Source organism: Pipistrellus hanaki, assembly GCF_964339955.1.
Source record: "Pipistrellus hanaki genome assembly, chromosome: 16".
Taxonomy (NCBI): Eukaryota; Metazoa; Chordata; class Mammalia; order Chiroptera; family Vespertilionidae; genus Pipistrellus; species Pipistrellus hanaki.
The window spans coordinates 19639832-19655331 of NC_140518.1; the positions used below are offsets into that span (position 1 = coordinate 19639832).

Consider the following 15500-nt stretch of genomic DNA (forward strand, 5'->3'; position numbering starts at 1 on the left):
TCAAAAGTTTTTTTAATATTTTCTATTTAGTTTTTAATATAAAATTGAGGAAAAACATATTCTTGAGAATATACTCAGTGGAGCCAGTCATTGGTTCTGATTATAAATGTGGATTGTAGCTTGTACATTAAAATTTAATTACTCCAGTTTTTTTGTTGCTTGAATCCTTAAAAATAAAGTGGTTTAAGAGTATGTCGCATTCAAAAAGAAAGAAGGAGCCGAAACCGGTTTGGCTCAGTGGATAGAGCGGACTGAAAGGTTCCAGGTTCGATTCCGGTCAAGGGCATGTACATGGGTTGCGGGCACATTCCCAGTAGGAGGTGTGCAAGAGGCAGCTGATGGATGTTTCTCTCTCATCAATGTTTCTCTCTATCCCTCTCTCTTCCTCTCTGTAAAAAATCAATAAAATATATTTTTAAAAAAGAAAAGAAAGAAGAAATACCTTTGTTCCTTAGTTTTAAATACTATGAAGGCATTTTCTCTGTTCATAGAGAGTAGTGTTCTACCTTGAGAAAATTCTGAAGGACACATACCTAGCTAACTACAACATAAACCCACATTGTAGGAGTGTCTGTGCTCACAGCACCCTCCCTTCTTCCTTTCTCCTTTTCCCATACTGAACATGTATAGAAGGAAGTTTCTTGGCTCCTTTTACATCCTCACCACTACCACCTTTTGTTTCCCCAGCCTTTGGAGTTTCTAAAGAATTAGATTAGTTAGCTCCCTATCTCATCTACTCACATCCAGTTTCATTCCCTTCTAATCTGATTATCATATTGCAGTTAGTAACTTTAAAAAAAATCTTGCCCGGTCATTCGTGACTCAGTGGTTGAGCATCAACCTATGAACCAAGGAGGTCATGGTTCAATTCCCGAGCAGGGCACATGCCTGGGTTGTGGGTTCAGTCCCCATTGGAAAAGTATCCTCCAGTGAGGATTAACAGGAAAAAATAAAATTAAAAATCAAGGAAAACACATATCGGGTGAGGTTAAAAAAATAATAAGTAGCTTAGTTGTATATTTCAGAAAAGAGAAGGAAGACAAGTCAAAGTAATTCCCTAGACCCATTGTTGAGTTGAACTCAAAATACCGCCCGTAACTTGCTGTAGAACCATTCTCCTTTGATTATGAGTTTTCCGTCTTCACACTGTTAAAACTAATGGTATAACAAATCATCAAACTATACTAGGAAAGTTTGGAATATAGCCTTTTTAAGGATATTTTAAAACTGTGTACCCATAATTAAGAAAGTGATGAATTGCCGTGGTAGAGAAAAAATCAAAAGACAAAAAGTCAGCAACAGTTCAAATTTACAATAAAATGATGAGATACTAAGGCAAGCAAGAATGAAAAATGAATCTCAAGAGTAATGATAGCTGTGGAGTAGAAGATGAAAAGAACACACAGGCCAAGACCGGTTTGGCTCAGTGGATAGAGCGTCGGCTTGGGGACTGAAGGGTCCCAGGTTCGATTCCGGTCAAGGGCATGTACCTTGGTTGCGAGCACATCCCCAGTAGGGGGTGTGCAAGAGGCAGCTGTTCGATGACTCTCTCTCTCATCGATGTTTCTAACTATCTCTCTCCCTTCCTTTCTGTACAACATCAATAAAATATATTTAAAAAAAAAAAAAAAAAAAAGAACACACAGGCTTTGGACAAAACAAATCCAGATTTGAATGTGAACTCTTCCAGTTAATTAATTCCGTGTCCACTGTTCTTTCAAGCAGCATGAGTTGAGTAGCAGTTTTTTTTAGTAGAATTTCTTTTTCCACTTTAGGAGGCTACTGATACCCTTTCCAACTTCCAGTCAAAATGGTGAAATGTTCTATATCAAAATATTGTATAGTTTAGTTAAAATAAACTCGTGTCAGTGATTTGACATTTCAAGGCAGGTTTTTTATTTTTTATTTTTTATCTTTATTGTTGAAAGCATTACAGATGCCCCCCTTTTTTTCTCCATTGACCCCCTCCATCCTGTACTTGCCTCCCCTCAGGCCTTCACCACACTATTGTCTATTGTCTGTATCCACGGTTTTGCATATAAGTTATTTGGTTGGGCATGTGAATTTTTTTTTCTTTATTGATTAAGGTATTACATATGTGTCCTTATCGCACCATTGTCCCCCACCTCCTCCCACTCATGCCCTCACCCCTCTGGTGTCTGTGCCCATTTGGTTAGGCTTATATGCATGCACTGCATACAAGTCCTTTGATTGATCTCTTCCCCTTACCCCCACCCTCCCCAACCTTCCCTCTGAGGTTTGATGGTCTGATCAATGCTTCTCTATCTCTGGATTTTGCTCTTCAGTTTATTTTGTTCATTATATTCCATAAAGAGTGAGATCATGTGATATTTATCTTTCTCTGACTGGCTTATTTCACTTAACATAATGCTCTCCAGTTCCATCCATGCTGTTGCAAATGGTAAGAATTCCTTCTTTTTTACAACAGTGTAGTATTTCATTGTATAGATATACTATAGTTTTTTAATCCACTTATCTGCTGATGGGCACTTAGGCTGTTTCCAAATCTTAGTTATGGTAAATTGTACCGCTATGAACATAGAGGTGCATATATCCTTTTTGATTGGTGTTTCTAGTTTCTTGGGATATATTCCTAGATCACTAGGTCAAATGGGAGTTCCATTTTCAGTTTTTTGAGGAAGCTCCATATTGTTCTCACAGTGGCTGCACCAGTCTGCATTCCCACCAGCAGTGCACGAGGGTTCCTTTTTCTCTGCATTCTTGCCAGCATTTGTCGTTTTGTTGATTTGTTGATGATAGTTATTCTGACAAGTGTGAGATGGTACAGCATTGTCGTTTTGATTTGCATCTCTCGGATGATTAGTGATTTTGAGTATGTTTTCATGTCTCTTGAGCTTCCTTATGTCTTTTTTCGAAAAGTATCTATTTAGGTCCGTTGCCCATTTTTTTAATTGGGTTGTTTATCTTCCTTTTATTAACTTGTATGAGTTCCCTGTAGATGTTGGGACATGTGGATTTTTAAAATGCTTTTCCTCTTGCCCTAGCCGATTTGGCTCAGTGGATAGAGCGTCAGCCTGCGGATTGAAGGGTCCTGTGTTGGGTTCGATTCTGGCCAAGGGCACAGGCCTGGGTTGCGGGCTCAGTCCCCGGTGTGGGGTGTTCAGGAGGCAGCTAGTCAATGATTCTCTCTCATCAGTGATGTTTCTATCTATCTCTTCCTCTCCCTTCCTCTCTGAAATCAATAAAAAATATATATAATAAAAATTAAAAATAAAATAAACTCTCTTTCCTCTTAAGTTTTATGTTACCTGTGTTCTCAAAGTCTCATTTTCAAACATTTCTACTGACTGTGATTGGAAAGATACACTACTAAGTGACTATTGTGTGTACACCGAGGAAAGACTGAGGGAAGGCCTACTTCTCCTTAAAGAAAGTACCCATTTCTTTTCTTTCTTCTCTGATTCATAAAGTGCCTTTAACCAGGACAAAGTTTTTATCAAAGATTACATAAATAATTCTTGAAGGTACTATTTTTTAACAAACTCTGAGCATTCTACATATAATAATTATTATTATTGTTGTTGTTTACTTCTAATTGCAGCCATGTATGAGGCGTATTTATCTCCCATTTGTTAAGGAAATGATCTGTGAGTGGTTAAAAATAATTCACTTATATAATTGTTTATTTTTGTGGTTTTTTTAATTCATAAAAAGAGGTTCATACCATATATAATCTTTTGGAACTTTTCACTTATTATATTGCTAATATCATTGTGTGTTGCTGAAAATTATTTATTTTGATTGTTACGCTTAATGTTATTTTCTTATTGTTATATGTTCCATTGGTTAATTATTCATCCATTCTCCCTTGATAGATACTTCAAATGGTTTCATGTTTTTTTTCTGTTTTGAACAAATATGAGCACCTCTTAGCATAAAATAGGTGAGCATATTAGTAAGGAGCCTAAGGGTCTGATGAAAACACAGAAGGATAAGGAAACTCAAAGAGAGATTAGACATAAAAGCAAGGTAACCTTTAGTTTCGATAAGTTAAAATACAATAACTTAGTTTTGTCTAGGACCAAATTTGGGCAAAATCTCACTACTGGTGTGCCTGTGGCCTGCCAGGCCAAAGCTACTCACCTCCCCCTGGGCGGCAGGGAAAGTGTTAGTGTTGACTAATTACATGTGTAGCGGTGAGGTTTAGTATTGATTTTAAACAGGTTTGAATGCTACACTGACGACGAAAGAAAGATTCCTTCCCCAAAGGGCTCCTGGTCTCACTGTGACTATGGCGTGGCCAGCTGAAGACGATACCCTAAGTATGCTTTTGGCCTCTGGTATTTTCAGTGCAGCGTGTCTTTGTGCAATGGTCCTAAGGTCCCAGAGATAATGGAAGTCCCACTTTCAAATTCACTGTAATTTTATCTCATTTAATTTTTATAAGAGTTTATTTAAGCCAAACTGATGACATATGCCTAGGGACAAATCTCAGATGCTCTGGAGAATAACAGTTTTACAGCTTCTTTTATGCATTTGAAGTTCCAGACATTACTCTAATTTTAAATGTAAATGATTCTCCTCAGAAATCATAATTAGTTGATTTATTTCTTGGGCAGTTCTGGAAAATAATTGCCAGTGTCATTAGGTTTGGGGGAAGGTATTGTATTATCCATTCCTAAATCAGAGGGTTTGTCTAGTTAGGTATGGGAATCTGAACAGATGTAACGAATCAGTTAGATATTCCTAGAGAGGCTAGAATACAAATAACAGCCTTGAGAAAAAGCTTTTTGGTTTATGGTATGTTCGGCAGGAGGACAGAAAGAAGGCTGAAAAAAAGATGAAGCCTAGTGGAGTTTTTCACTCCTTGGTATCCTGGGTTGAAATAAGTCTAGGGACAGAACCAAGAACCAGGGAGCCTGAGAGTTTCAAAGGCATTATATTTATTGCTGTCTTCTTTTTTTCATTAAGATTTAAACTGATTTTTATGTAGACTTTCTCTTAAGAGAGAGACCTAGACATGTTTCTTAAAGAGAACCAAATGTAACTTTTAAAATCGTGATTAAGATGACATGTCCGGTATTTTCACTAAAGAGAGATGAGAATTTCCAGAAAATAACATTAAGGGTATGACCCGTAACAAACCATATGCAGAACATTGGCTCATTGTCGGGTTGCCAGTGTCTTATTAGAAGACAGAGTCCCCGGTTTTGCCACACAAGAAAGTTTCCATAACTCAATAACTGAACTTGCATGGGGGGCGGAGGGGAGTGGCCGAAGCAAGGACTTGTTACCAGATACAGAATGTTCCATGCTCTTCTTTGCTGTCTCCGACTTCTGAGTTAACTTAATGTTTGACCTCGTAGTCGGACTTGCCTGTGGCAAGAGAGATCATTTTAACGGGGAGTAATTGATGTTTGAATCTTAATGCTGTTTCTTGCTCCTCACTCCGTAACAAGTGGTCAGAATGACCTGTGTTGGCCCGGACATTTTCCTCTACAGAAAGAAAATCTGTCCTTTCATTTTAAAATATAATAAAATGGTTCGTGTACTTGATTCTCTTTTACTTTGATCATTGTAGAATAATCAGGAAAAGTTATGGGAGTGTGGAACACAAATATTTGTGTTAACTGAAAAAGGATACATGAACCCCATTTAAGACCCAGCTGCTGAGATTGTTATACACACTGATTGCATGAAAACCTTCTGTGATTTAGGTCCTGTTCAAAAAAACGGACAACAGACCTAAAATGGAGTCACTTGTGTTAACTTCACCATACAAACTGAGACTTAATGCCTAACTTAATTACAGTTTCACCCTCTCCCAGGAATGGAATCTTAAACCAGTTGATCTGTAATTACCTGGTCAGCACTAGTGAGGTACCTGCCTGATGGAACCCTGCTGTCCGCCAAAGGAAGGCGACCTTACACTCTTCTCATAGCTTCCCCGTCCTCTCCTCCTCCTGCCTATAAGAGACTTCTTTCATTTTACACAGCTCTGCAGAGCGCCCTTCTGCCTGCCAATGGGATGCTGGCTGACCCATGCCTTGTAGCATAAAACCAGTAAGATCTTTAAAATTTACTCACTTGAATTTTGTTTCATAACAGTAGAAAACTCTTCCCTTTTCATGTCCTCTTCATATAGTTTCTCTTCTCTTTTGACTTTAACTCTTCTATATTTATGTTGCTGATATTGGGAGGCAGTCTAGTTAAAGGTTAAAGTGGAATTCTGAAGTTAAACTGTTTAGATGAGAAATTGGCATTGTATTAGGAGGTTACTATTAACCATAATTAGAGCATTTCTGTAGAATGTTGAAAACTCAAGCTCAGTTAAGTGTTCTGTAAGTATTTGTTAGCTTCATTAATTCATTCTTTCATTATTAGGAGAGACCTCTTTGTATTATAGGCTGAGGGAAAGACTAGTGAAAAGCTAGAGATGGAAAATACAAATAAAAAGAAGGGTTGCCCCGGCCAGTGTTGCTCAATGGTAGAGCATCAACCCATGAACCAGAAGATAGTGGTTCGGTTCCTGGTCAGGGCACATGCCCAGGTTACAGACTTAATCACCCTAGAGGGTGTGCAGGAGGCAGCTGATTGATGTTTCTATCTCTACCTTCTCCCTTCCTCTCTCTGAAATCCATAAAAACATTTTTTAAACAATAAAATAAAACATTTTTTAAAAGGGAGAGTGTGGGTAGGAAATTTGCATTTAGTGGGCACCCACTGTTGCAGAGGTAGAGAAAGAAGTAATATGCATGAAGTAGAAAATTTGGACACGAGTGTCAGTTTCAAATGGCTGCTTTGTGAATTTAATAGGGAGTCAGCATGAAATCTTTCTGTCCACGCTCCTCTCACTTATTCGTGTATATTCCTGGCACAACTAAAACTGGTTACTACTCATGACACTTTCAGTGAGAAACCTACTGGTTTTATATTGTGGGTATAAATATATCTTTTTCTCTCATCATCCTACTAGATTAATTTCTTTGAGGGCAGAACTCATTACTTTTTTTTCCTTAGTTATCTACTACATATAGTGATTTTTAGCCTAAGTAATAATAATTGAAATGATTGAATTGTTCTTAAATGACGTTGAGTTCCAATCAATACTATCACTTTTTATCCACTTCTCATCACACCACTCTGAATGCTCTAAAAGACATGTCACCTTAAATTTAAAATTCTGCAAACTATTCTTGGCCTTTAGCAGTCCCTGGTGCTGATTTTATTCTTACAATTCAGTGGGTCTTCCAGCCAGCCACAGAGTGATTTGTCACCATATAATGCTTCCTCTAATCTGTCATTTTCTGTAACTAAAATCAGTTGATTTTTTTTTTTTCCAGGAATATAAAGCTCTTTTTATCAAAGTATAGTTGACATACAGTGTTATTCCTTTCAGGTGTATAACACAGTGAGATTTCACATTTATACACCTTACAAAGTGATCACCACAGAAAATCCACTATTCATCTGTCACCATACAAGGTTATTGTAATATTATTGACTGTATTTCCTATGTTGTACTTTAGGAACTTAGTAATGCTATAAGTTTGTACCTCATAATCCTCTTCACCTTTTTGCCCATAAGCCCACTGCCTAACCCTCTATCTGTTTTTCTGTGTATGAGTCTGTTTGTTTTGTTTGTTTTTTTGTTTAGTTTTTTAGATTCCACACAAAAATGAAATTATAAAAGTATTTGTTTCTCTATTTCACTTAGCATAAGTCCCTCTAGGTCTATCCATGTTGTCACAAATAGCAATACTTTATTCTTGTTCATGACAGAGTAATATTCCTTTATGTTTATATGTGTGTGTGATATGTATATGTATATGTATGTGTATATATATGTGTATGTATATGTATGTATTCGCTTCTCTTTTATCCATTCACCTATTGAATAACACCTAAGGTGCTTCCATATCTTGGCTATTGTAAATACTTCAGTGAACATAGAGGTGCATATATTTTTTTTTTAATTTCTTTATTGATTAACGTATCACATATTTGTCCTCAACCCCCCATTCCAATCCTCCACCCCTCCCCATTCATTTCCTCACCCTCCTATTGTCTTTGACCACTGGTTAGGCTCATATGTGTGCACACAAGTCCTTTGGTTGATCTCTCCCTTTTATCCCCACCCTCCCTTTGAGGTCCAACAGTCTGACCTGACCCATGGCTCATCTCTGGGTCTGTTCTTGTTCATCAGTCTATGTTGTTCACCATTTCCCCCAGATGAGTGAGATCATGTCCTACTGGAAATATACTTATAAGAATCAAAAATGAGACAAGCTATAATCTTTATGCTGAAAGGCATATGAATCAGTCTGTAGTAAGTTTCTTTCTGGGCCAACAGTTCTTTTGAGAGCCAATTTCAATGTCAAACAGTTCCTTACGTGTACATGTCAGCAATGCTATTTCAGTTCTGGATGGTGGGCAAATGGTGGTGATGCAGATCTAACCCTCTCTGATTTGGTCCTGGGCATCCTGCAGTGATACACAGCTGCTGACTGCTAGCATATATCTTTTTAAATTTGTGTTTCATTTTCTTCAGAAAAGTACCCCGAAGTACAATAGAATTGCTGGATCTTTCTTTGTCTCTTGTTATAGCCTTTGTTTTAAAGTTTATTTTGTCTGATATTTTAACACATTTTGTATTGACAACCAATCACTTTTACTTGATTCTTCTAGCTCAGTGGTCGGCAAACTCATTAGTCAACAGAGCCAAATATCAACAGTACAACGATTGACATTTCTTTTGAGAGCCAAATTTTTTAAATTTAAACTTCTTCTAACGCCACTTGTTCAAAATAGACTCGCCCAGGCCGTGGTATTTTGTGGAAGAGCCACACTCAAGGGGCCAAAGAGCCGCATGTGACTCACAAGCCACAGTTTGCCGACCACAGTTCTAGACCACTCCTCTAGCTGTGGCCTCATTCATTAACATAAATGCCTGCTTGTCTCTTGCTGAAGTCTAAATTCCAAAATGAGGTTTTGTTTCCAAAAGTTTCCCTTTAATGATAGCATATTTCACAGAGTAGCTGCTAATTATAAGGAGGTCTTCCCTTCATCCTGACTCTTACAGAAGACAATTACAAATCCTTTTTTTGAAAGATGCCTGTAACAGGAATATGTTGTAAGGCAGTAACAACGATACACCTGATGTTTCTCTGTAAAGCAGTGGTCTTCCTTCTGCACAGGCACTAAGAAAGGGAAGGTGTCATGTGTTTATAATACTACTTTAGCACACAATGGACTAACTTGAGTACAAAAGAGGTTTTAATCATTTGAAAGGGGCACAGATGTGAATGAAATTCAAGACGTTTTCATTCCAAATCCTGAAGTTGAATCACAACGTATTTTAAATGGTGCTGGAGGCTATCAACCCAAACTCAGATGAGAAAGCCGGAGGTTCATTTATTGCATAGGTTTTATTCTGAATTTATTTTATTGAGGCAAGATCCTGAAATGTAAAGGAACTTGGTTTGGGCGGGCTACCACATTTCAGATCCAAATGCAAGTAGAATACACCAGTTACCAATTTTTATTATCAGCCTCAAAAATTGAAATTCCCCATTCAATTAAATGGAGAAATTAATAACTCTTTCATTCAAATCACAAAGGAGTATTGGATCCCATTTTTACTAGGTTAAATATAAGTTGATTTTCAGGTAGCACCAGTCCATTTACTTGTCATAATCCTGGGTTTATTAGATATCAGTTTGTTTCTCTTTTTTTCCTGTTTTCTTTCTCTAATCTCTGAGGACTAAAAGGCTATAATCATTCATGGAAATCAGCCTGATGGCCTTTGGCTTCTTCAGATTGCACCATAAATTCCCCCTCCCCTCTCTCCAGAGCATTCTACCTGAGGAGGGAAGTTTCGTTTTCAGGGCAGTCTGTCATTGTTGAGCCCGGCCAGGAGGCTGAGAGCCATTCTGAGTCACCATGAAGAGAACCCTAGTATTGGTTGGGCCCCAGGGAAACTGGTGGTTAAATACTCTGAGAATCTCTATCAGACAGGAAATGACAACTCATTAAAATACTAACCGTTAAGCCTGTTTAGATCACTGCCTAAAGGGGTAGGGAGAAAAATTTAACTCTGTATTGACTAAAATGTGTACATTTCTGAAAACAGAATTATTTATAAGACTGTTATCAAGAAAGAAAATTTCTAGTCCATCATGTTGCGGAAGTTCTGCCAAACTGTCATTGCCCCTTTTATACAAAAGATGTAGTGGGGGTGGGAAGAGAAGGGGATTTTTATTTCATCCCTAAAAGTACATCGTAGAGGCACCATAATTGTACCGTTTAGTCTCTTTAGGAGAAGAGTCATCTGTTGGCTTTTTTTATTTAGGGCTCTCCTTCTGTGCTCCTGAGCCAAATCTCGACAGAAGATTTTTCTGGAGTCAGAGGGTAAATTTGATGTTTTAATAGACTATAACAATCCTCAGTCAATCAAGGAAATCATAATTAGCAATACATTTAATGTAATATTTAGCCCTGGCTGGTGTGTCTACACTTTGCTCCCAAAAGGTAAAAAATATTTTAAGGCTTAATTAGAAGACCAACTCAATGCAAGATTGTTAGGTAACATATTAGAGGAAATAAAATACATATTTCTACAAAGATGTGAACTACCTGTCTCTTTTTCACTCATTCTTCTAATAGGAACTATGAAGAGAGCCTTTAAGAATCTGGAAAGTGCCCTAACTGGTTTGGCGCATAGAGCGTCAGCCTTCGGACTGAAGGATCCCGGGTTCAATTCTGTTCAAGGGCATATGCCTGGATTGCAGGCTCATTCCCCAGTAGAGACCTTGCAGGAGGTAGCTGATCAATGATTCTCTCTCATCATTGATGTTTCTATCTCTCCCTTCCTGTCTGAAATCAATTTTTAAAAAAAAGTATTTTTAAAAACAAAACAACAAAAAATATAGAGAGATGATGCATTATAGAATTGTACACCTGAAACCTATATAATTTTATTAACCAATATCAACCCAATAAATTCAATAATTTTTTTTAAAAGTGATAATTTAAGATTTTTTCAACTTTATTGTATATTTTAAATTTGTTTTTGTGTACTTTACTTAAGTAACATAAGTATTATATACATACATCAAAAACATTTTAAGCCGAAACCGGTTTGGCTCAGTGGATAGAGCTTCAGCCTGTGGACTGAAGGGTCCCAGGTTTAATTCCGGTCAACCTTGGTTGTGGGCACATCCCCGGTAGGGGGTGTGCAAGAGGCAGCTGGTCGATGTTTCTCTCTCATCGACGTTTCTAGCTCTCTATCTCTCTCCCTTCCTCTCTGTGAAAAATCAATAAAATATATATTTTTTAAAAAACAAAAACACATTTTTAAGCCGAAACCAGTTTGGCTCAGTGGATAGAGCGTCAGCCTGTGGACTGAAAGGTCCTAGGTTCGATTCCGGTCAAGGGCATGTACCTTGGTTAGGGGCACATCCCCAATAGAGGGTGTGCAGGAGGCAGCTGATCAATGTTTCTCTCGCATCAATGTTTCTAACTCTCTCCCTTCCTCTCTGTAAAAAAATCAATAAAATATATTTTTTTAATTTTAAAAAAAACACTTTTTAGACCATCGATCTAGCCTTCTTTGCCATTAAAAGCCACTACCAAAAAGTACCAGTCATCACCGGTGGTCCATGTTACGCTTCTGAATTACAGCAGCACGAGAACTGAATAAATCCTCTCCTTCCTTCCTTCTTATACTATTCCTGCCTTGAATCTTATTCTAAAAGCATTTTCTCATTGTTTTAAGTTTTCAAAGGTTTAATCACACCTGAGTCCATCGATTTTCAACCTTTTTTTTATCTCATGGCACATATAGACTAATTACTAAAATTCTGCAGCACACCAAAAAAAATATGTTCTGTTTTTTTTTTTCAGTGGCTGGAGTGTTGACCTTTGGACTGAAGGGTCCCAGGTTCAATTCCCATCAAGGGCACATACTTCAGTTGCAGGCTCAAACCCCAGCCCAGTCAGTCGGGGTACACGTGGGAGGCAACCAGAGGCAACCAGCCCATGTGCCTCTCTCACATCGATCTATCTCCTTCTCTTCCTCCCTCCCTCTCTCTCTCCCCTTTTTTTTTTTTTTTTTTTTTAATATATTTTATTGATTTTTTACAGAGAAGGAAGGGAGAGAGATAGAGAGCTAGAAACGTCGATGAGAGAGAAACATCGACCAGCTGCCTTCTGCACACCCCCAGCAGGGGATGTGCCCACAACCAATGCACATGCCCTTGACCGGAATCGAACCTGGGACCCCTCAGTCCGCAGACCGACGCTCTACCACTTAGCCAAACCGGCTTCGGGTCCCTCCCTCTCTCTTGTCTCTCTCTAAATATCAATGGGAAAATGTCTTCCAGTGAGGATTAATAACAACCAAAAAATAGATATAATTTTGACTCATTAACACTGGACAGCTATTGTTGTGTTGCTTGTCATTTTTTTATTTGACAATCTAAGGGTTTAAAAGAGGTCAGTTCCCCTGACTTGACTGGTCATGTATTGCATGTTTTAAAAATTCTTGCAGCACACCTGTGAAAATCGCTACCCTAGCCTAGACAATATGATTCATCACCAGAGGTGTGTTACATAAGTTAGCCTCAAAGTACGTCACAGTGAACCAAAGGTAAACCATGGTGCCCACGCTTTCTTCTAAGAAAGATAAAGGCTCATTACCCTACAGCCTTACTGGGAACCCATATCAGACAGCATGTTTTCTGGAAAGCCAGTGAAACGTACATGATCACATTCATGCTAAAAGCTTCAAAAAAGTGGTAAGAAAGGAACAAAGCCTGTACTAAATAAAAATTTACTTTATTAATTCCCATTTAATTCTCTTAGGCATTTCAACTGCTTAACTTTTATATAGGCCCCATGTAAAGAGAGCTAAACCATAAGACAAATCAGTTTTTTAAGATCACCTTATTTCTGTGTTATTAAGCACTGTGCCCAGTTTTACAATGACACATAGTAACAAAATACACACCTGGCTGGAAAAATCCACACAGTCAGACTCAGGGTCAGGAAAATTTCAGTCTCCCAATAGCAGGTTCCAATGTGACGGCTATCTCTACGATGAAAAGAGATGCAAAGTAAATCACGTGGTGTGTTGCTCACTAGTATATCTGGTTAACCAGTTTGAGAGTTACACAATTTGAAAGGAGTCTCTTGAAAACAGGAGGAATAATGAATTTTTGGAATGGGTGTGTGCTTAGAATTGACCAACAAATGAAAGCTTAAGCTTTGTGGAAAAACTAGAGTAATCACACCACTCACTCTCCAGGCAGCTTCTGCCGATTGTGATCTTCCTCTGGAAGGTTTTCTGAGTTTTATGGGTACAGAGAATAATGTAGACCTTCCTAATGGATCGATATGGGGAGAATTAAAAATACAGATTTCTGTCCAGCTGGTGTGGCTCAGTGGTTGAGCATCAACCTATGAACTAGGAGGTCGTGGTTCAATTCCCAGTCAGGGCAGATGCCAGAATTTGGGCTTGATCCCCAGTGTGGGGTGTGCAGGAGGCAGCTGATCAATGATTCTCTCTCTTCACTGATATATTCCTTCTATCTCTCTCCCTCTCCCTTCCTCTCTGAAATCAATAAAAATATATATTTTTTTTAAAAAATATATAGATTTCTTATCGGATAAGTGATTTCCAGAAGCAGAGTCACATATGTATTAAAAACTGCAAAATTAGCTGAGACCGGTTTGGCTCAATGGATAGAGCGTCGGCTTGGGGACTGAAAGGTCCCGGGTTCGATTCCAGTCAAGGGCATGTACCTTGGTTGCGGGCATATCCCCAGTAGGGGGTGTGCAAGAGGCAGCTGGTCGATGACTCTCTCTCTCATCGATGTTTCTAGCTCTCTTATCTCTCTCCCTTCCTCTCTGTACAAAATCAATAAAATATATATTTAAAAAAAAAACTGCAAAATTAATAGCTTTTGTTTGCATATTCAGTCAGGGCCCTTGACAGAATTTCGTGAAGAAGTTTGTCTTGTTTCTGTTGTAGCACATCCTTAGGGATGTAAGACACAGCAAAATATTGTTCCCACGAAACCACTTCCGAGCGCTGGATGGCTTGGACTTCTGTGGTTTTCTCCTTTTCTTTTGTCCTGGGCCTTTGCATTTTATTCGTTTTTTCATTCTTTGTTTTTTGGTTTTATTTTACTTTTCCTTTATTAAAATCCATAACAAAAGTTCAAAAACTGCCATCAGATTAATTTGTTGGAAATTGTTTTTAATGAGTTAATATTAGCTGAAAAACGTGTGTGCCAGGAATATAAATTTCCAAGATCTTAGTATCATATAGCTTTTCTACCCACCATGTTGAAGGTTTACAGCAAGAATAAGCAGATGAGATCGATTTTAGTGTTTCTTTTCTTTTTATTTTATTTACAGCTTCCTCTCAGAGAGAAATTGGCTATTTACAAGGCTAAGTGAAGCACATTTTAGTCCAACAGTTGACTGTGAAATAGGTCTGTGTGTTGCTTCTCCTTCTATTATATATTCTTCCTAATCACAAAACTGTAAGAACTTTGAATTTACTCAGCACACAAAGGACTTCCCCGCTCGCTGTGGGCTGAGAGGAGAGCTCCCAGCCAGGTGCACAGGGTCTCTGAGTAACGGCTTTTGAGAGTGGCATTTAAGCTATTTCCTAAGCCAGCTACACAAACCGCCCACCTGCCGTGCAAGTCACTCCTCCAGCTGCCGCCCCACGCCCCACTCCCGTACATGCCTTAAACCAACCTTTAACCTTCAATGTCAGAACGGACTCTCACTTTTGTCTGCTGCTTGACTATAACTGGAAAGATGAAGCTGTAGTCTGGCATTAATATTTGTCTTAAATGCATGCTAATAGTGACAGCTGTGGTTTCATTTTTTGTCTAGTCCATTACAAAAATAGTTGTAGTGTTAAGAAAACTCTAGTATAAGAGTGCTTTGTATAAGCTGAGGCATCTGCTCTATGCCATGGTTTGTAGAGATAGAGAAGTGAAAATAAAACTAAAATTTTGATTAATATATAAAATGAATTAAGAGGAACCTGATAATTGTTTATATAACACTTAAAACCAAAATATGTTAACTTTTTTTTAATTTTATTCAGATCATGTGGTATCTGTTCATGATAATGTTGATTAATATGTTGCAATGAAAACTTCTAATTTCTCTATTTTTAACTATTTTCCTAGTCTCTTATGAGAAACTGCAGCTCCCACCCCACCACCAGCACCTCTCCAAAGCACTGTAATGCCATGGCAACTGGAGAAATTCATCTCAGCGCCAGCCCAACATAGTTTCCCCCCCCCCCCCACCGCCCCAGGATAATTCTTTGAAAGTTATAAATATATAAAGACATGTATTCTCCATCAGCTAAAGCGGATTTCCAATGGAAAATCGTTTATCTTTTCAAACTCTTTTTTTAAAAATATATTTTATTGATTTTTTTACAGAGAAGAAGAGAGAGGGATAGAGAGTTAGAAACATCGATGAGAGAG

The 15500-nt window shown here is 38.1% G+C and overlaps 1 protein-coding gene across 1 annotated transcript in view; it reads left to right on the top strand.

Moving 5' to 3' along the window:
* Nucleotides 1-15500, top strand: part of VMP1 (vacuole membrane protein 1) — a 99902-nt gene that overhangs the window by 78073 nt on the left and 6329 nt on the right. The gene's annotated exons all lie outside the window — the stretch shown is intronic.